At 43.7% G+C, this 18,642-nt stretch overlaps 1 protein-coding gene and 1 long non-coding RNA gene across 6 annotated transcripts in view; one reads left to right on the top strand and one right to left on the bottom strand.

Moving 5' to 3' along the window:
* The window catches only part of LOC111872094 (mucin-12), a 317,589-nt gene that overhangs the window by 246,948 nt on the left and 51,999 nt on the right, over positions 1-18,642 (bottom strand). The window lies entirely within an intron of this gene.
* Positions 15,203-18,642, top strand: part of LOC117282925 — a 99,308-nt gene continuing 95,868 nt past the window's right edge. The window contains exon 1 of the long non-coding RNA XR_004513866.1: positions 15,203-15,284. This is a non-coding gene — a long non-coding RNA (uncharacterized LOC117282925). The remainder of the gene's footprint in view (positions 15,285-18,642) is intronic.

Here is an 18,642-nt window from a genome sequence, read left to right as displayed (position 1 = left end):
AACTGCATTTGTTTTGACTCTGTTCCTTGTTTACATTTGTATTATTGCAGTTGTGCCGCTCTGGGGACCCTTGCCCCAGCCGTGGCACACCAAGTGCAACACGCTTTCATCTTTTCACGCGTTACAAGTCTTTGTAGTGTTGCCTTATTGTCACTGTGTTCACGTTCATTGGATTAGATGGAACCTTCTCGTGTTCTGTGCCCACATTTACGTAGGTTGCTAATAATAATTGGTACCACTGCCCGAAGTTGCTCAATCACCGCCAGGGGCACTCACACAGCTTGTGTATAGAGAGCAACACAAATTTCACCCGCTTCGTTTGTGAGCTGGCTTCTTAACGTGACTTTATGTCTCTGAGAGATCAACACAATTGGTAATACGCGGTATCAAGAAAACTAAATCAACAAGTAACTTTCTCCCGGTAACACAGTCTACTTATCAGGTGGAAATAAAGTAACAACAGAAAAGATTATTGTTAGATGAACTATTGAGTTAACAAGTGACTCCTGATGTTCATGTTGACAAAACCTGTAATGACCGGTGACGGTTGAACTTGTGACGGATTGTGACGCCTCTCCTGGCGCCGTCTAGAGCGATACCGTGGCAGATCAAACTTCCTGTCCTGCCTCGCACTTCAAGATGCACAAAGCTCGCCACTGTTCACTAATAAGCATAACAACTGAATTGGCCCTTCTGTAGCTGAGGATGTTAGTCGGTGGCTTCCCACAGCGACAGCCCTGGATCGAGCCCAGGTCAGGTCATGTGGGATTTATGGTGGATAAAGTAGTGCTGGGGCAGGTTTTCCTCGTGTACTGTGGTTTCATCTGCCAGTTTTCATTCCACAAATCGCTCCACAATCACACTCACCAATCATCTGGGGCTGGTACAGTAGGCCAGAAGTGGCCGCAGTGCAAGGGACTTAGTCTCACCCCACCCCAAAAAACAAAAAAAGAGACTGGCGCTCGGCGGGAATGTTACCGTGTGGACAGACTTTAACCATATGAAAACGAGATAAAATCTCCATGTTCTCGAAAATGAGACCGCATAAACGTTTAGATATCAGAACGATGTGGCAGTGCAAGTTTATGTCTTTATTAGGTAATTCAACAGCCCTTTCTCAACTTCATGAACTGTACAGAGTCTAGTGGTTGGATGAACATGAACTATGAACGTGAAGGGATTTACAAGGAAGTGTGGGTTGAATGTTTTATTATACTATCGCAGCAATCGTCTGTATCTGCAATAAGCGGCCAAAAATTAATCAGGATAGTGAGGCACTGGGTCGAGATTCGAAATGCAGACTTTCTGAATACGAAGTAGGATTATTGGCAGTCACTTGCCCACCAAGCACAAGCTGAAAGTCATTGATCAGTGTCAATTCTGCCTCAGTGAAATGGGAAAATCTTGCGTCTGAATTTAGGACAAGACTGGAATATGGCACAGTGCAGGTCACGTGCCGCACACAGGACTCTGGGACAGCTCCTGCCTTCAGGATATGACGTCACTACTTTCTCGTTGCGACACCGGCGCTGGATGACATTCAGCCCACAGTAAGAAGTCAGTAGCCACCGTAGCCACTGGAGGCTACTGCGAAGAGACGCGGAGTGTAGTGCGACATGGTAATTGATATGATCTCAGGTGACAGAGCGAAAATAAGATAAAGAAGAAGAAAGGAAATGAAAAAAGCAGCTAAGTGGATGTAGACGTATGTTGGTAACTGCCTGTCTACACTTTTCACTCAGTAGGCCGTCTGCAGAGCAGTGATTTGTTGCTTGACTTCGCCAGCACAGTCATTCTTGGCTACGAGCCCCACGATATTTTTGTTCGTCTGTTCTGAAGCGAGACCGCAGAGGGATCTGACTGCTACAGTCAACTGCCGGCGACTGAATCTGCTGCAGTAATTTGCCTAAAGCCTTGCCAGTCTGTCGACCTTGTGTTTGCGGATACATTTACGCCGTACAGTGCTTAAGCTAAGAAATTAAAACGTGCGAAGGGCGTATGTTGTATACGTTTGCCACGTTCGTAACGCACAATTACGTTTTCATTCAAGTAATACGAAGTTTCAGTTGCAGAGCTTATGCACACTTATCTCTCTACAAGTTCTGCAGTGTCTGAGTGCACTAAATCATCGAGCCTCGGATAGCACATGAAGATATGGGGGAGCAGTAGGAACAACATATAGAGCATTTCATAATGAGGAAATTTATATCTTGCAATCTTATGGCGGTAATAACTCAGATGAGAATGAGATGGTTTCAACATGTAGCATGGTGCTGAGAAAGCAAATAATTTTTAATCGAAAAACACGGAAGAAAGAAACGATTTGAGGAACCAAAAGAGTGGCTCTAAAGTACATCCAGTCGGTACTGGGGGCTCTTTCTCGTCGGATTTAAGCGGCCAGCACGTGGAACTGACCATTAACTCTAATCTGGTGTCCAGGTTAAGAATGTCTGCAGCTTAGCCTCCACACATCTTATAGCGTTATAATTTTATTTTCGCCCAGGAGCAACTGTACCTTCATTTGTGAAATAATTTTGTATTAATTTCCCGCTAAATAAGTTTTATGGTGTCACAAATATGACTGTTGCTAAACAACGGTTCGGTAACACGTTTCCGCGGCGACGAATATACTTGTAGAAATAAAAGCGTTGCCACGGAGATGTGACGGAGCTCTTTTCCATGGATACGAAAACTAAAAGTTGTAAACGCACGAAAGCCGGACCACTATTGCGAGATTGACACGCGTTTCGTAGCAACGGTTAAACACTGAATAACAGAGATACACACGAACCGCTGGAGGTGGTGGTCTCTCTTCGGCTCGCCCCGAGTTATAAATGAGAGGATATTCTTGAGTCGTCATTCGTATCCCGTGTGGAGGCGTGGTCGAATATCTCCACCGTAGCCCTGCGAGTCGTAGGAGGCGACGAAAAGGGCAGTCTCGAATCTGAGACAGAATAATATGGTCAGAAGTTCCACGGGACTCGGACCCGAGAATGACTGCGCTGGCGAGGACCAGCAGCAATTGTAAACGACCGACCAGTCCTCTCGTCATATAGAGCTCCTCACATCAACAAACACCAACTATCTGACAATAATTAAAATCCGGTCGTAAGCCTCAAATGGGTGCTTTATTCCAAGACAGACTGGCCGACTGACCGTCGGTCTAACGTAAGTCTCAGACTCAGCCGTCACCCGTGAGGGAGTTCAGTGTTCGGAAGTCGAGTGCTGACCAGCGGACACCGGAAGCTGAAGAAGTGACCGATCCGTAAATCAGAACCAAGTCAGTCACAGAAGAGAAGACACTCGTAGTCCAGTAAGGAATAGAGCGAGTCTTAGGCAGACATTGATTGCAAGCTGATATAATTGGTTGTAATTGTAACAGAAGTGTAACAGATCCAGTCGTCATATCCAGAACCCGTTATTGCTCGTCACGGAACATCGGACACGTGACAATGCCCTCATCTCATGACTTCACGGTGAACAATTTGTTGTTTACACGGTTCAAGGGCATCAGGTGTCATGTTACAATGGAGATGCTCAGTTGCTGGGTAACTCCAGCATTCGAGATAAGTGTCTGGCGTCATAACGCATGCGCAGGCTGTGGTGATTAATTTCCAGTGAAGGCAATCAAGTTACCTTTTCACTGCGCTTAAGTCACAGCAACACACAACTTCGGATATCTCTGTGTGATTGATAGGTATAAGTACGTTTGGGGCTTCGGTAATTAACGCAATAAAATTCAATATTTCTTTACCTGAGGATAATTATCCCGAAAGGGGTGATCTGGCATTTTTCTGCGGGTTATTTGGTCCGATAAATACAGCAGATCGAAATGCAATAAACTCAATAATAATAATTTTCTATTTGTCTATTGTCATTTAAAAATGAAAGTGAATTTTCGGGCGGTAACGCTGCCGAAGATGTTACGAACTCCTGCTTTGGGGATTAAACCTGCGACGTAAAGTAAAAGGTAAAACTATCCCTGTAACAGGCCGTGGAGACCCGTAGGTTGTGAGACGTCGAAGCTTCCACGTTTCCTAGACAATCGGCTCACAGATGGCGGTGAGGTTGCCAGCCTTAAGCGCCGGCCGCCGTTTACCCCGAGGAAGATTCATGGTACTCATTTCTGTTTGAGGATCGGTTGACCCTAGGACCATAGTGCGGCTGGAAGGATTAGGTTAGTTGAAGAATCCAGTGGCCTCATCAGGACTCAAACCCATTATCTGACTGAGCTATATGTGCCCGAAACATCTCTGTAGGTACGTCATACTTAGCGGAAGAAGAAAGTCTTGCGTGCTTAACGACCTTTCCAGTATAACGATGTTTGTTCCCATTCTAAGCTGAAAATGAAAACTAGGAAAGATTTTTCAGGCGCAAATATGCCTAACATTCAATGTAGGGGTCTGAAGTTGTAGATAGATTCCTTAAAAAAAATCTCTTGTCGTGATGACGTAACCACGCGATGATGCCACACTAACAAACGGGTTTCAGACGCTGTGTCAGCTGCACTGTTCAGAGTGGCGGAAGGAGACACAGATGTTGTCCATTGGTGTACATCAAGCCGATAGCGACAAGACAGACGCACACACGTCTTGAATGTGTACATATTTGCCTTAACCGTCTTCTGGCATGTTCCTATCTGGAATTAATTCTGAAATCTTGAATTTTCAGACACTTGGCAGGACTCAGGATGGCAAATCGCACCATCTTCCCTTCATAGGTCAACATAAGGTAGAAAGACGCGGACATAAGCTCATACCCTGATCAGTATTCGAAAGCGTGATTTCATTGTTCAAGCAGTCTAAAGTCGCAGGCGTTCTAATATTAAAATTCTGGTTACAAATTACATGTTCACAACACGACTTTATAATAAACAAAAAACAAACTCCGTAGCCTGTAGTCCGCAAGCGAACTATACCGACCGATCGACCGCCGCTTGTCGGCGAAGTTAGTACCAAATTTTGCAGATAAAGAGCGTCACAACGAATCCCAACGGCCGTTAATCTCGGTTTTGTAGACCGGAGCCGCTATTTCCTTGAAATAGTTCCTCAATTATCCTCACGAGGCTGAGAGGACCCCGTTCCAGACCCACTACCGAATTTATAATACTGTGATTTATTGTAGTTGAGTTTACTCTTAGGCCGGGCGCACATCAAGGAAACTGGCAACCGCAACGCCACCGTGATTTCCGAGAAGTGTTATCAGCCAGAGTTGAACACATGGTAGTAAATGGGGCAGCGCAAATTGAGGAAACGGCAACGCAACTTGCGGGGAGACTGAGAAACTCAATTTCCAGGTAATGGAGTATGCCAGTCCACACACGATTGAGTATGATTGAGTTGCCGCGTGGATTCCTAGAAATCAGCTGTTCTGTAACGCGCTTCAGTGATTCGTTTGTTTGTTAAGACGCCACAAAGAGTGGACGAAGCTGCTAACTTTTTCCTGTGCAATTAACTGAGCAGGAGCCTGGTACATATGACAAACGCCGTCCAGACTGTGCAAGGCAGGACAGAGTAGATTTGGCTTGGGGAAAAGTTTTTCATGAGATGAAGGAATCTGGTATGCGTGTACACATGTGAGTATATATATATATATATATATAACCACAACTTATAATAGGATACAAATACAGAATACTGTATATCTGTATTCGTGCTACAAGCCCTGCCCACTTCATTCTCCTTGACTTGATGATTCTAATTATACTTGGAGAAGAGTACAAGCTATGAAACTCCTCATTATGCAGTTTTCTCCAAGCTCCTGTTACTTCATCTCTCCTCGATCCAAATGTTCTCTTAAACACCCTGTGTTGGTGTGATGTCATCGTTCTGAATTTTCAGGCCCCAACAGACGATAAAACTGATGATATAAAGGACAGGTTCTATGAAGAACTAGAACATATATTTGATACATTCCTGAAGTACCCTATGAAAATTTTGTTAGGAGATTTCAATGCCAAAGAAAGGAGGGAAGACATTTTCAAACCAATGACTGGGAACGGCAGTTTCTGCCAAGGAGAGTAAAGGTTATTATGAACCGAAGAAGCATAAGCCATGGCTCAATGAAGGATGCTCAAAATTATCAGAACAAAGAAAATAAGCCAAATTGCAATGGTTACAGGATCCAAGCGAGTTAAATGGGGATAATCTGAACAATAAAGGACGCGAAACCAGCAGGCATTTCAGGAACAAAAAGAGGGAATATCTGAAAGACAAAATTGATGAGCTTGCAATGAACAGTAAGAACAAGAACATTAGAGACCTGTTCAGAGGAATAAATGACTTTAAGAGGGGTTACTAAAATAGCAGTAACTTAGTGAAGGATGAGAATGGTGATCTGCTTGCAGATTCCCACAACATTTTGAATAGGTGGAGGAACTACTTCTCTCAGTTATTGAATGTACATAGGCTCAGTGAAGTTAGGCAGACAGAAATCCATACAGATGAGCCGTTAGTACCTGATCCTAGCCCTTTTGAGGTTGAAACTGATATTGCAAAATTGAATCGGTATAAGTAGCCAGGTAGTAGTCAAATTCCGGCAGAACTTATTCAAGCAGGAGGTGAAATATTACGTTCTAAGATTCACAAGCTAATTAATTCTATCTGGCATAAGGCAAAATTGTGTCTATTATTGTACCAGTTCACAAGAAGAGTGATGAAACTTACTGTAGTAATTATCGGGGGATATCACTGCTATCAACTTCATATGTACAAAATTTTATCCAATATTCTTGTCTCAATGTTAAGACCGTACGTAGACAATATTATTGGTGGTCATCAGTGTGGGTTTTGACGTANAAAGAGAGGAAACAGATGTTTTGAAAATGTGGCACAGTTCAGATATCTGGGAACAAGGATAACAGATCGAAACCTGATTCAGGAGGAAATTAAGAGGGGATTGAATTCGGGTAATGCTTGCTACCATTCAGTCCAGAACTTTTTGTCTACTCATCTGCTGTCCAAAAACATAACAATTAGAATATACAAAACTATAATTTTATCTATGGTTCTGCTGACACAGCTGTAGGAAAAATCGTATCTTATCTTCGAATTTGAGTTCCTACAAGATCCACTATCAAACTTTCAATGCTCCTTCTGTAGAATGATTTGAACAGTTCTGGATCCTGGTTAAGTTCTTTCGAGAAAACAATAAAAGCACATGAGTTTAAACTGTCACGGAAGAACGGGTGCACCCAGTGTTTCCTTTTCTCCTGTGTTCTCTTCTTACGTCTGCTGAACCCTACCATATCATTACAGGAACAATATTACTATCTGACGTTGCAGAAGAGAAGTGTACGAAATTGGCGGGCAAACACACCCACTTGAGATGATGTGAGCAACTAATCGAACGTAAGTTTCCTCAGTGTGCGCCTGCTAATCTAGTAACCAGTTGTCTGCTTAAAATCGACGATATTTCTCGGAAATCGCTGTTGCATTGCGGTTGCCAGTTTCCATGGTGTGCGTCCGGCCTAACCGTTCAACTGTCTCGGGATAGGTGGTCAGTATATGGCTGTGGGCACACCAAGGAAACTGGCAACCGCAACGCAATCGCAATTTAAAAACGGAAAAAAAAGTCGCCGATTTCAAGCAGGCAACTGCTTTCCAGATTAGAAGGTGCACACTGAGGAATTTTATGTTCGATTAGTTGCTCACATCATGTTATGCTGAGCACATGTTACTGAATGGAGCAGCGCAAATTGAGGAAGCGGCAACGCGGTTTGCGGTTTCCACTTTCTTTGGTGTGCCTTCGCCCTTATATTGTTTCGAAAGAACATAACCTGAATCCAAACTCCTTCGTCCCATGAAAAATTCTTTCCAAAGACAAATCTAATTTGTCCTGCCTACCACATTCTGGGTGGCTGTAACCGAACAATTGAAATCCTCCACCCCCCCTCTTTTTATATCAGTAGTTTATAAAGTAGACAGTAAGAATTACTAAGAAACATAGGTTAAGACACAGTCAAAACAAGCAGATAGACCGAACTTGCGCGGACAAGGACATCTGTTAGTCCTTGCGTCCAAGCATCTGGTGTTGCTTCGAAAAGGGCAGAAATGATACTTCAAGGAACCCCACTGAGTTTCTTTAGAAATTGAGAAGTTGACTTAGGCGGCAAGCCACTTTGAGAATTCGAGCAGTGGCAGTCGCAACGAGCCGTTAGTCAAAAGTGGAAGTGCCAGGAAATCATTAGCGACCCTCATAAGTTGCATCTCTGTCAATTTCGCCGTTTGGGATTTTAGGCCGAAACTACTTCTAAAACAATCGGTCATTGGCCGGAACCAAAATTAAGCCAACTCCTCTTATTTGAATCAGCCTATCCGGGAAATTAGGAGGAGGAGAGAAGAGGCGGATACAATTCAGTTAGGACCTCTGGCTCGTCAGAGAGTCCAGTTTAAGATTAAGAGTCTGCTACAAAACTTGGAACTTGGCGGAGGTAAAACCCGCGATTATACTTGCGTGTTAAGCTAAGTAATTTGAGCAAGTGCAACACCGGCGGCTTGGAAGCCGAGACTAGGCCTGATATTGTAGATTAGACTCCGAGTGACTGTGAGAAACAATAAAGTGTTCCAGTGGCAAAGTGCATTGTGTTGGTCAGAAGTGCTTCACCCTCACTTGTCCGAGCCTGACCCTTAGCCGACCTGGGGAGAGACTCATCGCCAGGAGCTAGTCGAACCCATCGCCAGCTTCCACCCCACTCACGCCTTCCCTCCTTTAAAATGAATCGCAAACAGCACCTAGCTGTTTGCTAGCGCCCATAGTATCAGGTTCTATGCTGAAATTCCAACCCCATATTCAGCAACGTAAGGAGGAAGCGGTGGAGCCGGAAGAAGCGGTGGAGCCGGAAGAAGCGGTGGAGCCTGGTCAAGCCGGAACCAGCCACGCCCTAACAACTTTAACGAGGCAGCACCAGGTAGGGCAGTCAAAGTGACAAGTGGCAACCACCTTGTGGGCAAGAAGCCAAAAAAGGGTGGGCGTTAAAATGGCTTCTTTCATATATACTAGGCTCTTGCTCAATGAACTGCACAAAAATAAAATTAACAATTTCGCCAACCTTTCGTACCATCGAAACAAATGAACCACCGAAGCGCGTTATAGAACAGCTGACACTAGGAAACGACGCGGCAACGCAATTCTGAGAAGACTCGCAGACTTCGTTGCCTGGAAAGTTGCTTTTCCGTTTCCTCAATTTGCGCTCCTCCATTCACTAACATGTGTTCAACTCAGGCTGATAACAATACTCGGAAATTGCTGTTGCGTTGCGGTTGCCAGTTTCCTTGGCGTGCCCTCGCCCTAAGCAAATACTTCAGGGCGATCAACAAAAATTGAATGGCCGAACCCCTTATAAAATTTGCAGTGCCAATTGGTCAAGATGCATATAAGTTTCATTATGGCTGTTGATATTTTATTCGTGTTATATCACAACAAGCACATGACCCATTAAGGAGGATGGACAAAATAATTTCTTTCCTCCTTTCCTTTACACCTTTTGAACCTTTATTTCCTATTTTCCGTGATTTCTTTCATATCCTGTCATTTATCCATCCCATCCTAATTCATCTCCTACTTTCTTCCTTTTTCTGTTTCATTCCAAATCATTTCCCTCGCCACTGCTCTTCCGTTCTTCCGTTCGTTTTCCCTTCATCTCCTCGGCATTCCTCTCAGTCCCTTACATTTGCCCGTCTCATTGTCACTCCTCCGCCATTTCTTCTGTTCTTCATTGGGACGCATGGAGCATTCCGCACATAGCCTTGTCGCAATTACAGTTCATTACAGATACGCCTATGGCTGAAAATCAGAACGTTTATTGAAATCTACTATGAAGTTTCAAGAAAATCTGTCCAGCGGTTTAGATGATGATAATAGGCGACAGGCACAGACACGCATATACAAGTACATATTGTGACGTGTTACCTTACGCCCATCGCCGCGACAGAAGCTGCAATCGGAAAGTACGCTTCCACAACAACGAATACCTGGAAATTGTGGAGTTCCCACAGCGATAAATCGAAGCAACGAATTGTCGTTAAGTAACAACGAGGAAACTGAAACACAATATAGCATTTCCGTGACAAGAGAGGGTTCGTTGCGTAACAACGAATTGTTAGAAACATTGAATATGGTGTTCTCTAAGCGGTTCGAAAAACCCCTATATAAACAGTTGACAGTTGAGATCCAGCCAAGGGTGTGTGTGTGTGGAGGCGGAGTTCAATACCTCCACCGTGACCCTGCGAGTCGTAGGAGGCGACAAAAAAGAAAGTCTCAAATCTGAAACAGTAAAACATGGTGGCGAGTAAAAAGGGACTCGGACCCGAGAAAGACTGCGCTGGCTAGGACCAGCAGCATATACAAACGATAGACCCGTCTTCTCGTCAGAGAGGGCGCCCCACAATAAACAAGACCGTAACTGTCAAAGAGTAATAAATATCTAGTCATGAGCCCTAGATGAGGCTCGACACTAAAACTTACTGACTTACTGACCGTCATTCGCAATGTGACTTGGACTTGGATTTGGATCCAGCTACAGTCAGAGACAGTTGCCGCCGTAGAATGCAGTTGAAGGGATACTAATTGTACTTGAGTGTGTAAGAGTGAGTGTTCAATAAATATCCGCTAAATCCGAGACCCATGTGAAGTTATTTGTCGCGCCGCATAGGCAACACGCGGCTATATATATATATATAACTTCCACACGAGGCCCTCCTCTTGTCTACTTTGGAAGAAAACTTTGAAACGAGCGAATTCCTCGGTAGAGGGAAATGTATCCCTGTAAGAGGCCGTGAAGACCAGTGAAGGCCCATAGGGTTATGAGAGGCTTCCACATTTCCTCTAGACAATCGGCTCACAGATGGCCCTTTACTCCTCAGGAAGATTCCTGGTACTCATTTCTGTTAGAGGCTGAGTCGACACCAGGGCCGTAGTGCGGCTGAAAGGATTAGGTCAATTGAAAAATCCACCTCTTCAGGACTCGAACTCGTGACCTTCCGGCTTGTAGCACAGTGCTTCGACCCCTCAGTAGAGGTAATTTGGTTTTTATTCCGACTCATACTTTTGGGAATAGCTCCTAGACATATAGGTACTCTGGAGAAGCCTCTCCCGGAAGAAGACTGTGACGTATAGTGTTTATACATACGTAATATAAACTTGATTTCGCGTGGCTTGTATCGAGCGAAACGTCTGGATTGCCTGTAGTCCGCCGAGGACTCGAAGCAGATACCTACTGAATACAGGGCATGAACTGAATACCGCTGAATACTGTATATTTCATGGCGTCGAACATGAAATATTATGAAGACGAAGAATGAATGGCGGAGAAAGAGAAAGAGGGAGTAAAGAAACAAGAGAGAATTATCGTAAGCTACTTGAAGTTAATTCGTCTGGGTCACTCCATCAAACAGAGTTAAACAGTTGGTAAATAAATGTGACATGATGTCTTCATGGGAGATTTCCTTAAACCTGTTCTCACGTTCCAACTCCCTGGGACAATTCTGACTTCGTAGGGTTTGTGCGTCTCAGAGCGCTGCTGCATGTTATTTGATCTAACGCAACGTATAGACTGGCGATAACCTCACCCAAGGCTTGCAGCAGTGACAGAGGGTGGAAGGAGGGTTGTAGGCCAGCAGCTGGGCTCGTCATTCGCTTGCTCTCCTTAGTTCCCTGTCACTTGCTTTGTTTCTATGCAAGAGTACGTCCAGTGGCGGAAGTTTCGTTAGACAACACTAGACACTGCCCCTTTTAGCCGACTTTTTTATTTTGAAAAAAAAAAAGTAGGCATATGCGATCTCCATGCTGTCTGTGGATTCCTCACCCCCATAAACTTCTTAATGGCTGAAATCTGGTGGGTGTATATCATGGCACGTGAGCTCATTTCAGCGGCGTGCTTCATACATCGTTCCCATATGTCTGTGTGTCTATATGTGCGTCCCTCCTGTCGTGGGTAGTATATTTTTATTTAATTTATTTGTCATTTGATAAATGAAGCCACGGGTAACTCAGAATGTTTAGGGTCAAATTATCGAATTACGTACATCGATTCGTGATTTGAAAAAGATTACAGGTGCCACAAAACCGGCATTTTCATTGAAGGGCTGAGGAAATCCAAGAAAAATTTAATTCAAGATAGGCAATGTTTCGGCCCAAATTCGAACCGAGAACCTCCCGAATACAAATCAGAAGCGTTACCGACTGAGCCACCTTGCTCGAATCCTCACTTCAACAACTAGACCATCGCTAATGAAACAGAGATTTATCCAATAAAGTATGTCGTATGGTCGTGGCCGACTTAAGGCTTTCGAGTCCAGCGACTAAGGAACACCATTCAATCAGCATAGCCGAGTCTAGAGCTCGTGACCTCACGGATATGAAACAAGCCTGATAACCACTACACCCGGTACCCATTCGACAAGAGTCGGACACAGTGAACAGAGACACAGCGGGGCTTACACGCCGGTAAACCTGCCAGTTATTAGAGATATCCCTAGTTACACCTTACGCAAGAAGATAGTGACAGGATTTGTTTCGTCATTTTCCTAAATTACTTAAGAAGGAATTAGGGGTAATGACTTAAAATGGGCCCACCCACTTCCACATGTTTCCAATTTGCCGGTCACAATCCCATCAACAATCTAACCTAGACAACGTACGCAGTTAGAATAGCGTCGTTAAATAACTTTGGCATAATTCATGACATCAAGTTCCCATCAGGGAGCGAGGGACGTGTGATAATTATCGGGAGGTGCAGCTGGACCCCAGATCGGGGCGCAGACTTCTGCGTGCCCATTAGATCAGCGGCCCATTTGACACTGTGACAAGTACCTGAAGCGAAGTACAGTAAGAGTTTAATTTATTCTGGTAGAAAGCCCAACTTTTTAAAAACCATGCCTTTAAGAACCAGGTTAATATTTCTCCCATCCAACTTCAGATCTTCCAAAATCTTACTTTCCATTACATTTTCCCACAAAATCCTGTATCTCTAATTTCTACCATGCAAGCTACATGCATCATAACGTATAAAAACTAGACAAGACAACCCATAATATCCTTCAATGTTCTCATGCGTTGACTCTTCCTTCTCCCCCCCCCCCTTAGCACTACAGCCCCAGTGGGCCTAGGCCTACCTCCATGAACTTCTCCGTTCACTTCGGTTTTTCTAAATCTTACACATTCAGTATGACTGCTTGGGCGGGTGATCAGCACGTCGCAAGGCCTCTACCTGTACACAAACACAGAAAAACGCACACACACAAGCTAAACATCCGTGCCCTGAATGGGATTCGAACCCACGATCCCGGTTTCCGAGCGAGCGAAGACAGTGCATGGCTTAGACTGCTCGACTACCGTGACCGGCGTGACTCTTCTTAGAGCCACAAATTTTCCTGAACACGATGGTCTCAAACACTTGCAATTAATTCCTTCCCTTGAAGCAGCAGCCACGTTTTGAAGCCGTGCAGAACAGTTAATGAAGTTAGGTTCTATATGTGCCAGTTGTTATCCTTTTCGAATATATGCGTGATTAAGAACACTTTGACTAGGCGTTTATGATTTATTAAAAGCTCAGAAAATCAACGCCGATCGCAGTGACATGAACTGTTCGCCTGCTCAAACATTGGGGCCGTGGTTTCGATTCCCACTCGAGGCTTGAATTTTTTTCTACTTTTATTCTGTGTTTGTGTTGCCCTGTGTAGGTAGCGGCCTTGCGACACGCTGATCCACAGTCCAAGGAGTCCTGCCGACTGTATAAATATTGAGAAACTGAAGTGAAACGACGCCTTTCGCGAATGCTTCATGTGCTTCATAGAGTACAACAGAATATGAATGAATTAATGAGGAAATCAACAACTGAACTGTCTATTTTAAGTAAGATTTGAGGTTTTCACGGCGGTGATTATGAAGAATGCCGTCTTCTGGGACGTGGCGCCGTGTAGATCTTGTGTGAACCGATGTTCGGAGGAACGTATCGCCTCCATATTTAGGTTAGAAGAAATCCGCGAGTGAGGAACCAGTCTGCAGCCACCTACTCACGCTGGTACCTCTACCCTGAAAACGTTCCTCCGAAACGTCGGTTCGCACAAGATATACAAGGAGCCAGATCCCAGAAGACGGCATTCTTCACTATCTTTTTAATATTATCTTCTTAGTCTTCCTATTGCTCTTTCTTCCATGACGAATTTGAATCACAATTGTGTATACGTTATTTTGCTTTTCAAGAGTGCTGCGTGCTCCCTATTTAATTGCGTCTTCTAACATCAGCTCTCATAAGCTGGTATAGCCCTGTAGTAACATAACAGGCCATGGGACCAGAAAACCAGGGTTCGATCACCAGCAGAACAAGCATTTTCACTTTGAATTCGCCTCCATAATTCTGTTGGATGCCGGTCACGGTAGCCGAGCGGTCTAAGGCATGTACTGTCTTCGTTCGCTTGGAAACCTTCGAATCCCACTCAGGGCATGGATGTTCAGTTTGTGTGTGTGCGTTTTTCTGTCTTTGTATACAGGTAGAGGCCTTGCGACGAGCTGATCACCAGCCCAAGGAGTCCTACCGAATGTGTAAGATCTAGAAAAACCGAAGTGAACGGAGAAGTTCATGGAGGTAGGCCTAGGCCCACTGGGGCTGTATTGCCAAGGAAAAAAAATTCTGTTGGATGTGGGGGCACAAAATGAGTATTGTAAGGTCCTTTCTTACAGGGGCTTTTCACTCTCCTTCATGTACTTCGAGAACGACCTCCACGCCTCTTTACACGTCCAGAGCGTACAACTTACGACGCGGAAGTAAATTTGTCGTTATTTTCATGTTTAACATTGAGCTAGAAAACTTAATGAAAGAATCCTCAAATGATAACGTCTGTCATGATCTTATTCATTTATCTCTCCCGCGTTGAAAATTCCCTCGCTCTTTTGCTTCCAAACACTCGTGTTCTTCACTGGGCGCGAGAAACGAGTTTTTGTAACCGAACAGTGATTGGACGGTGCTACCATTCTATATTTATTTAATTTTAAAATCCGAAACAAACAAAGCTTCTCCAAAAATTCAGCAGAAACTATATGCTTAATATTGCTTAAGTCGATCTTCGAATGTAATACATGAAATATTTGACACAAGCCCTTACTGTCTGTAAGTGAAGTATGGATAGGACCGACATCTTGAAACCCCATCCCGTATTAAGCATGACGTGCCCTTCGCACCGGTCAGAGAGCTGCTGCTTGTGAGGGAGTGAGGTTGTGATAAGTGTGTGCTCCAATTCTGCAGCTTCGCATGCATATCTTGTGCAGCTAGGACAGCGTGCATTCCCGTGAGTTGTGTTAGTTACATGATTTGCAAGTATTTGTCGCTTTGTGTTAATTGAGTTGAGCTAAATGCACTATAAAAGCATTCCGAAACCACTTTGTCTTAGTTGGTGAACAGCAAGTCTTCGTGCTTCACGAAGTAGGCTGTTTGTAACAGCAGGGAAGTGAGAATACACATTTCGCGAGAATTTCCTACATTTTTGCATTATAATTTCAATTTAAGTCGCATATATCATGACTAGTAAATGTATAATTACTATTTACGCAAGTTAATCAGTGTGAAGAAGTTGCAAATTTGACGGCCTTTTTTGAAGAGTCAAAAACTTAAGTATTTGCGGTATTCTAAATCGAACAAGTTGTTTAGAAGTGCAGAAGCATTCGTTTTGCAAAGTTTTAGAGTCATAACGAATCTGCTGCCTTCCAGGTACTGTATAATTCGTAATTTACGTGTTCACATAGTCGTACTAAGATCGCTGCGGTCCGAGTTCGATCCCGGGTCTGGTCAAGTGGGATTTGTGGTCGCAAAGTGGCGCTGGGTCAGGTTTTCTCCGAATACTTCGGTTTCCCCTGTCAATCTTCATTCCACCAATTGCTCCACAGTCACCCTCACCTATCATCTGGGGCTGGTACAATAGGCCAGAAGTGGCCGCAGTACAAGGGACTTAGTCCCACCCAACTAGCAATAAAAGAAAAGCTGTAGTGTTGACTGCATTTTCTTGTAACAATATTGGATTTCCGGGGCTTTAGGCGCCATGAGAAGCTTTCTAAAATAAATATAAATTACAAGCTTAATATTACGAATTAATGATTACGATACTTTGTAAAGTTCATAGTAATTTATTTTATAGATTTTAACATCAGAATTTCAGATAAAAGTTTGCTTTGCTTCTGCTATCAACTTGATACAATGTTCTATCCAGTATTCTTCTCTTAAGGTTAAGTCCATCACTCATTCAAGGAACTGAGCCCTTCTTGAGAAGCTGCCAACTGTGCAGCCACTCAAGAATTTCCCAGTAGTTTATGGAACATGAAGGTTCACCACCGTGTTCACAAGGGCCCTCAACGGGTCCCTATCCTGAGCCAGATGAATCCAATCCATACCATCCCATCCTGTCTTTCTAAGATCCATTTTAATATTGCTGGGAAAGCCAGAAGGCAAGAGACAACTGGGAAGACAAAGACGTATGTGTGGTGGACAGTATTAACTATTCGTGCCATCATAGCAAACAAACGAATCACTGAAGTGCGTTACAGAACAGCCGATTTCTAGGAATCCACGCGGCAACTCAATCGAACTCAATCGTGTGTGGACTGGCATACTCCATTACCTGGAAATTGAGTTTCTCAGATTCCCCGCGAGTTTCGTTGCCGTTTCCTCAATTTGCGCTGCCCCATTTATTAACGTGTTCAACTCTGGCTGATAACACTTCTCGGAAATCGTGGTTGCCAGTTTCTTTGGTGTGCGCCCGGCCTTATTGTATTTAACGACGCCCTTTAAATTACAAAGGTTACGTAGCATCGAATGAAACGAGAACATGGTCATGAAGAAAACTAAAAAGGGATTTGGAAGGAAAGCGGTCATGATACGTTTGAAGGCCCCCCCCCCCATGGAAGAATGTGATATATGTTTACTCCCAGCTTTCCTATGTTGCTCAAAATCCCAGTATTTATTATTTCATAGTGAGAAATGGCATTTCAGTTTACACTTACTTACGTCAGTACTTTTATATGCAAGGCAGTGTATATTGCTCTACACACATTTCACATTTATATTCATGGCAAATCCGTCCGTTTGCTTAGGGATCTCGCGGAGAAGTAATGTTCCATGGATTCTAACCTCGACACTTGTTGATATGAGTGGTCTTGTCAAGTGAACCCCGGGGCAGGTTTGGGTAAGATGGCGAAGTTGAGACCCAGAGTTTAGCTCCTGTTCACCTGTTTCTGAGCAATGATGTGTGTCTTGGACATGGAAAAACAAATGCACGTTCATACATTGTGTGACTGCCTGCTTTCTGCTTCTCCTTGCATGAACTCTTGGTGTTGACCCGTTTGTGGAGCCGCTCTGACACGAATGCAGCAAGAACTTCTTAAAAAAACTAATCTAATTTGCCTCCAGAGAAAATCAGATGCTTGCAGGAACTCATGCAAATATTAACACCAAAAGCTTAAATTAGAAGTGCTGTCTCTTGAACACCCTAGCGGGATCAGTAAAATTAGCTTGAAGTTCCGTAAATTTAAGTTTTTAATCAAACTTTTCTGCCGTCCTTATTATTTTCATCCTGTTGTGTCATTGCGGGTACTAACTTGGCTGCCAACACAACAATCTATGAGTGAATAAAACTAATATTAATAATTTTAAAACTTAATTTTTAACTTTAACATTTAACATATTATAATACAGCTACATGACACATACCCTAAAACTCAACGCAAATATGTGCATTATTATATTTGCTAATATGGATCCAAGTTAGTCGAACAGATTAATATGGGGATATATATATTCATACAAACCACAGGAAGATGATCACTTTGATCGAAACAAGTATTGGGGGTCTATAATAAAGACAAATATTATTTACTCACAGATTGTGGTGTTAGTACCCTTAAATTTTCTGACTACCCCTCCCCCCGCAGGAAGAAAATGCTGATGGCGCCCATGACGGACACGTATATTTAGTTGTCTCTTCTGTACCTACTGTTGGTGGCTCTCGAAGGAAACTGGCCTGCTCCGTTGCAGCTGGGCGTTGCCCTCTTCCTGACAGACACTTACCTGAAATGAAAGAAAATATGTTATTAGAAGTCGAAATTAAACATCGTATACATTGCACAAGTTCTGTCACGCTTCAAAAGTAAATTTCCCTGCATGACAATTCTGAGATGTTTTCGTCAGTCTGGGTTTGAAAGTATGTATGAAGTGAAAGATATGCAGTATATCTGTTGTTCGTAAATTCGAAAATGTACCGAGTCGTTAATAGGTTTAAAAATTTATAACATCGTGCTTATCACTGTAACATGAGGACGCTGAATTTCAGGCTCCCACTTGGAGCACAGGGCAGCCGTGAAACACTTCGTTTCACTTCAGTTTTTTTAATCTTAGACGGGACGGGGGATCAGCCCGTCACAAGGCCGTTACCTGCACAGGGCATCACAAACGCATAATAAACGCAAACATCCACACCTTAAACGGGATTCGAACCTACGATCCCAGTGTTCGAACGAGCGAAGAAATTTCATGCCTTAAGCCGGGTCCAGACTTGTTGCGTATCGTCCGATGCAACGCGACAAAATTTTGCGTCCAGACTTGTTGCTTATCTCCGTATCGTATCAACGGATGCAAAGCGATAAAATTTCTCCTTGGCA

This window comes from Cryptotermes secundus, unplaced genomic scaffold, assembly GCF_002891405.2.
Source record: "Cryptotermes secundus unplaced genomic scaffold, Csec_1.0 scaffold403, whole genome shotgun sequence".
In the NCBI taxonomy this organism is placed as follows: domain Eukaryota; kingdom Metazoa; phylum Arthropoda; class Insecta; order Blattodea; family Kalotermitidae; genus Cryptotermes; species Cryptotermes secundus.
This window is presented reverse-complemented; position numbering and strand designations above follow the sequence as displayed.